Source organism: Muscardinus avellanarius, assembly GCF_963383645.1.
Source record: "Muscardinus avellanarius genome assembly, chromosome: 18".
Lineage (NCBI taxonomy): Eukaryota > Metazoa > Chordata > Mammalia > Rodentia > Gliridae > Muscardinus > Muscardinus avellanarius.
In genome coordinates this window covers 25,844,931-25,857,058 of record NC_137804.1, presented here as the reverse complement: position 1 = coordinate 25,857,058, position 12,128 = coordinate 25,844,931, and the positions used below count along the sequence as shown (strand labels likewise).

At 44.3% G+C, this 12,128-nt stretch overlaps 1 protein-coding gene across 3 annotated transcripts in view; it reads right to left on the bottom strand.

The window, feature by feature from the left end:
• Nucleotides 1-12,128, bottom strand: part of ARHGEF3 (Rho guanine nucleotide exchange factor 3) — a gene marked incomplete at both ends in the record, with an annotated part of 290,292 nt that overhangs the window by 41,862 nt on the left and 236,302 nt on the right. The gene's annotated exons all lie outside the window — the stretch shown is intronic.

Genomic DNA, 12,128 nt, shown 5'->3' with positions numbered 1-12,128 from the left:
CCTGGCATTCAGTCAGGGGAGATGGCTGAACCTATGGCTGTCACGCTTGGACTGCACTGCTGCTATGAGTGCAGGTTTGTATACAGGAGTTCCCCCTTATAGTACTAAACCGGGATCGGAGCCTGCGGAGAGGTCAGGCCGGTGCCGGGGCCAGCGTGGCTGGGATCGGAGCCTGCCGTGAGGCAAGGCCGGTGCTGGGGCCTCAGAGGCCGGGATCAATGCCTGCTGAGGGGTTAGGACGGTGCCAGGGCCACTGGCCGGCATCGGAGCCTTCCATGAGGCAAGGCCGCTACTGAGGCCTCCGAGGCCTGGATCGGAGCCTGCCGAGGGGTTAGGCCGATGCCGGGGCCATCGGCTAACATCGGAGCCTGCCGTGAGGCAAGGCCGGTGCTGGGGCCTCTGAGGCCGGGATCGGAGCCAGCTGAGGGGTTAGGCCAGTGTCAGGGCCAGAGAGGCCAGAACCGGGGCCTCCCATGAGGCAAGGCTGCTGCTTGAGCCAGCGAGGTCTGATCAGTCCACCGGGTAGCCAGGCCACAACTGGGGCCGTCAAGAGTGGGATCGGTATTTGCAACGCGGCATGCACAGAGAAATATCACAGAAAATTAAAACCAGATGCTTCCCCTAATCAGCAATAACTAGGAGGAAACAGGCAACAGGAAGTGGCCGAGCTATAGAAAGGGCCCTATAGTGAAGCAATTAAGGTGACCAATCAGAGGGTATGGAATAGGGGAGGATGGAGCCTCTTTAAAAAGCAGGAGGTACATAAACAAATGTATCAAAGTAATCACCAAACAAGCATGGGATCGAGGGAGGGAGAGGGAATGGAATGGGGGCTGGATGAGGGCTAATTGGATGATGTGTGCTTGTATATCCTCTCAAGTCTTATATTCCAATGTAATGTATGATTACAATGCACCAATAAAAATAAATTTAAAAAAATAAACCTTTCATGTGCTGTTTTTTCCCTATATATACATACCTATAATAAAATTTAATCATAAATTGGTATAGCAAGAGATTAACAATAAATACAACAACTATAACAATATACTATAATAAAAGCTATTTGAAACTTATTAACTCTTTCTGGAATTTTCCATTTAATCTTTTCAGATCTCTGTCACAGGTACTGAACCTGGGAACACTGAAATCACAGATAAGGGGAGACTCCTCTAAACTTCCATATGCTAGCAAAAAGCAGACACACCTCAAGCTCTACTAGGACCAAGAGCTTCTTGAAGGATCTTCATAAGAATAATTTACAGGGGGAATAATTTTATGTTTACTAAAACATAAAACCACTTAAAAAAAAACATAAAACCACTTATCTAGAATCTGGTTCAAATGAATGACCCTGAAAAAGAAAGTACAGGGCACCCAATCGATTGCTAATCAATAGTCAAGCCCCAAAATACCAAAAAGAGAAACCTTTCTGTAACATGGAGAAATTCTGAGTAGTATGAATGAAAAAAACTGAAGACAGTATTTGTTTTAGGTGCAGAGAAAATACAATTTGCTGGGGGCTAGCTAAAACTTGGAAGCCTTCTGGAGGCATGGGATAGGCTATAACCATCTTCCTCAAGCACCATAAACTGGCTCTTGCATGTTAATGTTAATGACAAAATATTCCACCAGCTGGAAATGATGACTCTCCCCACCCCAGTGGGCGAACAAAGCAAGGGGCAGCTGAGAGGCGGGACACTCCTGCTCCAAGTGTGGTGGCTATTTTTAGATCCTGGCAAACTGTAGGTTTTATTCTGACCAATCTTTGGTGTTCTGAGGGGAGGATCGTGCCATGAGAGAGGCAGCCTGGACACACTGCAGAATCCCAGCTCCGGGTCTGAGCAGCTGCATGACCCTGGGCGCATTTTTAAACCTTCAGATCTTTTCTCTCTAACTCTGCCTCGCAGAGTTTTCGAGGAGAGAATAAGAGGCCGTGCCTGTAAAGTGCTTTGTACAGAACCAGGCTCATGACAGTTCCTCAACTCATGAGAATTATTATTACTAAGTGAAAAACGACAAGCTTTAAATCCCAAGTCAGCTATTGACAACAGCCTACTTTTACTCTAGGAAGAGTAAAAAAGGGCGAGAATTGGAAGCTCCTCTTGGTCTGGAAGACAGGCCTTAGCTACAGCGTGTCTGGCTAGACAGGCAAGTAGTCTGGTTTCCGGTTGTTTCCCAACACACCTGCACACACCTGTGTACGCACCCAGCTCAAGCTCATCTCCATATCTGTCAAGTAGCTAGGGAACCGAGACTTTTGACAGTCACGGGAGGTTTATGACATCAGACCAAAGGACTAAGTTTGAGGTCCTTGAAGGAGAAAATAATGGTTGCCAAGAGAGAGAATTGAACACATGGGCGTGGGTAATCACTTACTTCTCCTGCCTAGATGGTGCTGGTCTTCTCACTTCCTTCTCAAACTTGAAGCGCCCTTGTTCCCCTTTCTTATCAGTTCTGAGCCTCTGCAGCAGACCCAGCAGGGATGCCTCTTCCCTCTCCAGGCAGCCTCCTTGCTGCCTCCCCTCCCAGGCCCTGCCAGCAGGAGCCAGTACCTTATCACAGAAGGATTTTAGGCCCCGGCTTTATCATTTCAGCCCACTACTACTTTATCATATAAGATTTTTAAGCCAACACTTTATCATACAAGATTTTCAAATCTTACCCGGTTTCTATCTCATTGCAAAGGTAACACATAATTACTTTGAAATTTCTTTTTTTTATCTTTTTTTTATTGGTGCAATGTATTCATACATCATAATGGTATAAAGAAAATACTTTTGTAAACATACATGCACACATCACCCAGTCAGCCCCTACCCGATCCCCACCCCGTTCCCTCCCCATCCCTCCTTCCCATGCTTGGCTTAGTGGTTGACATCTAGTTTTATAGCAATTTATCCAATATTAACGATGATAATCTCACATAACAGTTTCATTTGCCTGATACCAAGCTTTTGATGACTTAAAGATAACATTTCAATATTTCTTTTTGCTTTCTTTCTTACCAGAGAATATTTTTTTCTTTTTTTTTTTTTAGGTGAAACTATCATACATTTATTTATTTATTTTTTAGAAAAAATCTATCCTGATATGGAATATGGACTCTAGATACCCAAAACAATCTTGAAGAAGAACAAAGCTAGAAGATGTATATTTTCTGATTTCAAACCAAATAATGAAATTTCAAGTATAACAGAAATACATAATGACAAAAAAGAAAAGAGTTTCAGCCCATTTATTCCTTCTCTATTCATTTATTATTTCACCGCTGTGCTACCAGGAATGGAACCCAGGGCATTTTACCTCTGAGCTACACCCTCAGCCCTATTTGATTCTTTTATCTTGAAACAGGGTCTCACTAAGTTGCCGGGGCCTCACTAAGAAGCCGAGGCTGGTTGCAAGCCTGAAATCCTTCTGTCTCTGCCTCCCCAGTACTGGGATCACAAGCTTGTACCACATGCTCACTAGGCCACTTGTAATTCTTATGTAAGGGGGAGGAGAAGGTGAAAAACTAAAACAGAAGATAAAAGAACTGTAACTTAGCTGGCAGGGTAGCACACACTTATAATCTCAGCATTTGGGAGGCTGAGACAGGAGGATAAAGGTTTGCAGACAGCCTCAGCTACTTAGTGGGGGCCTTTGCAACTCAGTGAGACCCTGTTTCAAATAAAGAATAAAAAATAGGGCTGGGGGTGTCATTCAGAGGTGGAATGCCCCTGGGTTACAGCCCCAGTACCGCAAAAAAAAAAAAAAAAAAAAAATCTGTAACTTATAATTGTATTCCCAAGATATAACCACTAGTAAGAATTTGAAAGCTGGGTGTGGTGATGCACACTTGTAATCCCTGCGCTTGGGAGGTGGAGACAGGAGGATCGCACAGGTTCGAAGCCAGCCTTGCTGGCCTAAGAGACCCGTTTTCAAATAAAAGGTATAAAATAGGTCTGGGAGTGTAGCCCAGAGGCAGAAGGGTTTCTGGAAACCCCAGTACCACCAAAAAAAAAAAAAAAAAAAAAGAATTTGATTTACTTTTTCTCCCATACATACACTCATATGGGTAGATGTGATTACTTGAGATTGGTGGGTTTTTTTCTTTCATTTGCTAACATCTTAGATAACTATTATCAAATAGATTTTACTTTTTCAGAGATGGCACATCTCCTTTTACATACTGATTATCTCCTTATCAAGTTTAGGGCAGACTAAATAACCTAGTAGATACAAAGAATATTAATAAAGAGTACTAATTTACCATCTAGTTATACTGCTAGGTTGAATGAAATAATTTCCAAACTCAAGGGTCTAGAAATGAGGCACCGAGAGGCTGTGGTTACCAGAAACTTCAACCAAACAGCTCTCCTTGGAAGGGCCACCACTGAGGGAGGGATGCACGTGTGATCAGGTGTCACTCGGTGGAGGAAGGCAGCATCCATCCCTAGGCAAGTCCCCACCCCACTATCCCTGGGAAGAGCCTAGGAGCAACAAGGGCCACATTTTCTAATAACAGTGATAAGAATTATCGTAGCTACCATTTTTTAAAAAATCACATTCAGAGTAACGTATAGCATTAGGCACTGTGAATACAGAGATAAAGAAATAATGTTGGGGGCAGGGAGTATTGTAATCCCAGGCTGAGGCAGGAGGATCACAATTCGATGCCAGCCTGGACAACTTAAGGAGAACTTGTCCAAAAATAAAAACCAAAAAGGGCTGGGGATGTAGCTCAGTGGTAGTGTGCTTGCCTAGTATGCACAAGGCCTGGGGCTCAGTGCCTGGTACTGAAAAATAAAAACAAAACAAAACAAATATTTATTTATTTTTTGGTGGTACTGGGGGTGGAACCCAGGGTCTCCGGTCTACACTCCCAGACCTATTTTATATTTTATTTTGAAACAGGGTCTCACTAAATTGCTGAGAGCCTCACTAAGTAGGTGAGGCTGGCTTTGAAGCTGCGTAATCCTCCTGTCTCAGCCTCCCAAGTGCAGGGATTACATGCATGCGCCACCACGCTAGCAAATAAATACCTCTTACTGTTTACACTCTTTGATCAGAATTCCATTTCTAGAAATATGATCAAAAGGAAAGAAAGATATATAGACACATAAGTACCTATGATCATGATGTTTAAAACATTATCTACAAAAGTAAAATAAATGGGAACAATTTAAGTGTTTAACAAATGGGAGTGGTTAAATAAATGGGCACATCCTTTTGACAAAATAGTATATGAACCCATTGAGAACTGGGTTCAACAAATACTTAATGACATGAAAAAAGCTTATATTGGGAGGTTATTTTATACTGTTAAGACTAAAGCAAATTTTTTTTTTTTTTTTTTTTTTTTTTTTTTTTTTTTTTTTTTTTTTGTGGTACTGGGGTTCCTGGAAGCCCTTCTATCTCCGGACTACACTCCCAGACCTATTTTTACATTTTTATTTGGAAACAGGGTCTCCTAAGCCAGCGCGCGCGCGGCTGGCTTCGAACCTGCGCGATCCTCCTGTCTCTGCCTCCCAAGCGCGGGGATTACAAGCGTGCGCCACCATGCCCGGCTCTAAAGCAAATTTTTAAAAATAGTATATACAGATGGGTGTGGTGGCACATGCTTGTAATCCTATCATTTGGGAGGCTGAGATAGAAGGACTGATTGCAGGTTTGTAGCCAGCCTCATCAACTTATTGAAGCCCTCCACAACTTAGAGACCCTGTTTCCAAATAAAATATAAAATTCAGCTGAGAGTGTAGATCAGAGGTAGACTGCCCCTGGGTTCAATCCCCAGTATCACAAAAAAGAAAAAAAAATACTATATACAGTAAGATTATTAATTTTGCTTTAAAAATATGCATGGGAGCCGGGTGTGGTGATGCATGCTTGTAATCCCAGTACCTGGGAGGCTGAGACAGGAGGATCCAGGTTTGCGGCCAGCCTCAGCTTCTTAGTGAAGCCCTCTATAGGGCTGGGAGTGTAGGTGAGAGGCAGAATGACCCTGGGTTCAATCCTCAGAAACACACACACACACACACACACACACACACACACACACACACACACACAATGCATGGAGCTAGGAATGTACCTCAGTGATAAGGTACTTACTTGACTACCTAGTTCAAGGCCCTGGATTCAATCCCCAACAAAAACAACAACAACAACAACAACAACAACAACAACAACACACACACACACACACACACACACACATGATGCAAGTAGTAAAAGAAAAAACTGCCCAAGTATGTACTAAAATGTTAATGTGTTAATGTAAGCTTTTCTGTTGATGAGGAGAGATTTTAAGTGACTTTCACTCCTTTCTCTGTTTCAGTATAATTTTCAATTTTGTATGATGTTATATAATCAGAAAAGAAAGCACAATACTTTAAAAAAAATGGGCAAATGTCTTCAAAAGGCATTCAAAACCAGTTATTTGGCAATACAAAACATTCACAGCCTAAATATTCACTAATAGACCAGTAATGTGATATGAATCATATCAACACAATGAAATAATACATGCTTATTCTATAAAGATCATATTTTCTGACAATAACAATGACTAATAACTTCTAGTCCTTTATAAAAGCTCTCCATCCAGCTAAACGACAAAGAGAGAATGAAATAGGTGGAATTAAACGCAGCAAACCAGGGGGAAAAAGACAAAGTAAAACCCAAAGCAAAGGCATTAAAATAAAAAAAAAAAAAACAGGGATATTTAACTTTAGTGAAAGGTGCAATACTCCCAAGAGACTGTAAGGTGTCAAAGAACCTTAGGAACCTAACTGCAGAGCTTGGAAACATGAACCCAAGACAGAAACAGGAGGCGCCATCACCCTGGAGTCACCTGGAGGCTTGAACCCCAACGTGAGCAGGTCACACAGACAGACAGGCTGGAAGGACTGTGAGTGGCCCTGAACTAGGCTCAGAGGATGTAAGGAATGTGCTTATGTCCAGAATAACAGTGGATGGAAATTATTAAAACACAAACAGGGGCTGTGTGGAAGCAGAAGGCTATCCATGTTCTCCTTTTCTTTCCCTGTATTTTTCCATAATGAACATGTATTTTTATAACAGAAAAGGAAAAATTTCATGTCCAAAGAGAACGAAGGCCTCCATCACAGGGTAATGAACAGGGTATTCGGTGGCATGCAGCTGTGCACAGCTGTGAATGGGAGGGGGAAGGGGCTCAGCGAGGGAGGGGCTGCCCGTGGGGAGCCGGCCTTCCCGTCTAGACCAGAGGAGCCCACGCGGCCCCTTTCAGAGCTGGACCAGGTTTCCTCTCCGGCAGGCCAGCGCGGGGATTTATAGGCCTGGAGGGATCCAGACAGCTGTGCTCCAGTCTACAGTGGCGCTCACCTTCCTGGCGAGAAGCAGACAGCACGCCATGCAGTCAGTCGGGCCACAAATGCGGCTTTTGTGCTGAGGCCTGAGCCTCCGGCCTGGAAAGGCACAGGGAAGCAGAGAGAACAAATCCTGCAGTGTCCTGCTGCAAGGACCACTTACAGGACCATTTGCCTGGGATTGGGGTCCTTGGAGAAGAGGCTGCCATCAGCCCAGGGCTCCCCTGATATCCTCCTGGGCTGAACGAGCTCTCCGAGGAGGGGCTGAGGAAGAACTGCTAAGCGCTCTCTATTGATGAAAGCAGTGTGTTTGGGCCTGAAAAGGAACCCAATCTGAGAGACAAAATAGAATATCCAAGGGGATCCATGCAGCTCTACGGGGCCAGGAGTCAGGGGGAAGGAATACTCCAACAGAAAACCAAGCTACTCCAAGCTACAGTCTTGAGTCAATTTCAGAATAAAAAAGGCATAAATAAAATATACATATGGGTAAGGATGAATGGCTGCTGGCAGCCCTCTATATACTCATCTGTTTCTCCCTTAATAAAAAGGAGGGGAGGGAAGGAGGAGGCATTAGAAAATGAAACTGACCAAGTTATGTTATGTGCATGTACAAATATGTAACAATGAATCTCGCTGTTAGTATAATTATAATGCACCAATAAAAAAAAATGGGTCAGGCATAGTGGCACACGCCTGTAATCCCAGTACTTGGGAAGGTGAAACAGGAGAATTTCAGGTTCTAGGACAGCCTCATCAACCAAGTGAGACTCTCATCAACCTAGCAAGACTCTGTTTCAATAACTAACTAAATAAATAAATAAATAAATAAATAACCACCTGGTGCCCTGTGCTGTCATGGAAACCCACAGAGTCCCTCTCAGCAAGAAGGACCTCACTAGATGTGGCCCTTCAGCCTCGGACTCCCCAGCCTCCAGGACTTAAGGTGAATAAACCTTTACTACTTACAAATCACTAGTCAGGTGGGGTGGTGCACACTTGTGATCCTAGTACTTGGGAGGCTGAGACAGGAGGATCTGGGTTTGAGGCCAGCCTCAGCTACTTGGTGAGGCCCTCCACAATTTAGTGAGATCTTGTTTCAAAATAAAGAATAAAGCCAGGCGTGGTGGCACACACTTGTAATCCCCACGCTTGGGAGGCTGAGACAGGAGGATCGCACAGGTTCGAAGCCAGCCTCACCTACTTAGTGAGGCTTTCAGCAACTTTGTGAGACCCTGTTTCCAAATAAAATATAAAAAATGTCTGGGAGTATAGCCTGAAGGTAGAAAGCCTCTGGGTTCCACCCCCAGTACCACCAAAAAAGATTTTTTAAATTTAAAAAGTAAAGAATAAAAAATAAGTCTGAAGGGTATAACTACTAAAAGAATGAATGAATGAATAAATAAATATAAAAATCGAGCTAGGAATGTAGCTTAGAGGTAGATGCCCTGGGTTCCATCCTCAGGACAAAAAAAAAAAAGAAAGAAACAAAATAAAATGAAATTAAACAAGAAATGGCATAGAAACCCAGACAGACTGGGAAAGGCTGCGGAGTTGGTTCCCTAAGCACTCCTTTGGGGACTGCTTACCCCTCCATTTTACATTAGTCTGTTCTCTCAGGCTAGCTGGTGGAGAAACAGTAAAATCAGGAGGCCATTACTGGGCCGCCAGGGCTGGCAATAATGATGCAGAACTCGCCTGGCCTCCCAAGGTGAGCTGCAGGGAGGTCTCTGCGGGCAAGATGGGGATCCTCCTGCCAGTGTGTGCCAGGCTGCTCACAACCTCAGGGGCATATTCCTATTCACTCATCCCTCACGACACACTTAAGCATAAGCACATTGCTCTAGTTTTCGGTGTCTATATGCATCACCATCATGAATTACTCTTCTATTTCTGCCGGGTTGTTTCTGCCCCAACGTGTACAACCTGGAGTTAGCTGCTTATCACATTTGAAAACAGTCAACAGACCAAATATTTTGCTAAAAACAAACAAACAAACAAAACTCTACAGCTTCGGAAACCCATTCTTCCACATCAACCTCCCTTTTCCATCCTTGCCTGGCCTGTCGGCTCTCATGTTTGTGATCCTGGGAAGAGCGCATTCTGTCTCCGCTGGGGCCCAGCCCTGCCTGCGCATCCCTTAAAAGCCGCCATAATCCTGCCTTCACCATCTTCCCAGGCAATGTTTATTTTTTCTGTTCCTGGGGTTCTTACACAGGAAAGAAATATTTGATCACCTTGGAAATTTGCATTGACCCATAGAACTGGGACAGAAAGAAATCAAGCCATGTCTTGAATCCAACAGACTGAGGCCAAGCAAGGGTAAGAAAGCCAGACCCCAGGGATGATCTCCGAAGCTGCAAAGTTTTTTTTGTGTTTTTTTTTTTTTTGTTGTTGTTGTTTTTTAGCACAATGGTAGGAAGAGCCTGGTACAGGCTGAGGCCTCACACGTTGCCACCTACGGAACCAGCGAGGGCCTCCTGGATCCTCCTGGAAGGAACAAATGGAAGAGATGGCCAGCGGCACGGGGGCACCATAATCAAGGAGGAAGGGTTAGAGTGAATGTGAATCTGCCCTAGGACACAGAGGAAAGGGTCAAATGGGGTAGAAGTGCCAAACACAGGAAGCCAGCAGCTGTGCAGGAGCCAGGTGGGGATGGACCTTCCAGGGGGGCTGAAGGACAGACGGTCATATCCTTCCTCATCAGCCCTACAGGCCTCCATCAGGCTCCCCCAGGTGGCCTTGCTTTGGGATCAGGAGATAAGGAGGGACCCAGAGGCCCAGGCATGGGAGAGATTAAGCAGTCAGAGGAATGGGCGGGCGGGGGCGGGCTCTGCAGAGGGAGGCCATTTACAGGCAAGGGCCAAGAACGGCGTGGGCGCCGTGGACTCAGTATATTGGCCAAACCATGGGGAAGCAGGGACAGACACGGCAAAGGGAACCCCAAAGCATCGCAAATCATCCCTTTTCATAGCATGAGGTATGTCTTGGGTTCTGGCACCAAATTTTCTTAAAATCTCAGAAAGCAGATAGAAATATTGCCAAGTAAAGTATTCAGGATAAATGAGAAATGGTCATCTCAAGACTATGCTCAGAAATTTTAGACCCTCCTAGGTCCCTTGTTCTAACCCAGGGCTCAGCAAATACTTTCTGTAACAGGCCAGATAGTAATTATTTGGGGGCTTTGAGGGCAATTTGGTCTCTATCACTACTCCACTCTGCCACTGGGGTTCAAAAAGTCACTTACGGGAGTGAAGGAGTGGGGTGGGAACTGGGGAAGGGCTAAATGAGTGATGTGTGCATGTTTGCCTCTGCCATCTTGTACCCCATTAAGATGTATGACTACAGTGCATGATTAAAAAAGTTTTTAAAAAGTCACTGAAAACACTCACACTCATGTGGATGGAAAAAATTTTGCTCCAACAAAACATTTTTAAAGTGAATAAATAAATAAATAAATATATGTGTGTGTATGTATGTATATGTATATGTATATGTATATGTATATGTATATGTATATGTATATATGCACTGTAGAATGAAACCAGGGACATTCATTCACTGAGCTACACTCCCAGCCCTACTTTAATTTAAAAACAGAGTTTTATTAAGTTGTTAAGGGCCTAAGTTGCTGAGTCTGGCTTCAAACCTGTGATCCTTTTGTCTCAGCCTCCCAAGTTCTGGGATTTCAGGTACGTACCACCACACCAGCTTAGGGTGAAATTTGAATGTGTGTGTGTGGGGGGGTGCTGGGGATGGAACCCAGTGGCATTCTACCTCTGAGCTACACCCTAAGTCTTATTTGATTCTTTATTTTGAAACAGGGTCTCACTAAGTTGCAGAGGGCCTACATTGCAGACACTGGCTACAAACCTGCACCCCTCCTATCTCAGCCTCCCAAGTACTCAGATTACAAGTGTATACTACCACACCTGGTTCATGAAACTTGAATTTCATATAGTTTTTACATATCAAGAAATATCATAAGCCGGGTGTGGTGGCACATGCTTGTAATCTCAGCATTCGGGAGGCTGAGACCGGAGGATTGCAGTTTGCAGACAGCCTCAGCTACTTAGTGAGACCCTCTGCAACTCAGTGAGACCCAGTTTCAAAATAAAGAATAAAAAAAATAGGGCAGGCCGGGCATGGTGGCACACACTTGTAATCCCCGCGCTTGGGAGGCGGAGACAGGAGGATCACACAGGTTCGAAGTCAGCCATGCTGGCTTAAGAGACTCTGTTTCCAAATAAAAATATAAAATAGATCTGGGAGTGTAGCCTGGAAGTAGAAGGGCTTCCAAGAACCCCAGTACCACCCCCCCAAAAAAAAAATAGGGCAGGAGGTGTAGCTCAGAGGTCAAATGCCCCTGAGTCCCATCCCCAGACCCACAACAACAACAACAACAAAAAAAAAAAAAAAAAGAAAGAAATACCATTCTTTTCTCCTCCATACATTTTATGGGACTTTTCTACCTCTGGGCTATACTCCTAGACCTATTTTTATATTTTATTTGGAAACAGGGTCTCACTAAGTAGCTGAGGCTGGCCAAGAAACTGAACGATCTTCCTGTCTCAGTCTCCCAAGAGCTGGGATTACAAGCATCCGCCACCACACCTGCCCCCACCCCCATACATTTTAAAAAGTAAAAAACAAGTCTTAACTCATAGGCCATTAAAAATAAATAACAGGCAGGAAATTTTCCTGTACGCTGCTATCTGCTAACCCTGGTTGAAGCCACCGGGTTCTTTTACACTCCGGCTCGCATCATATGCTGGTCTCCTCTGAAGCCCGCAGACA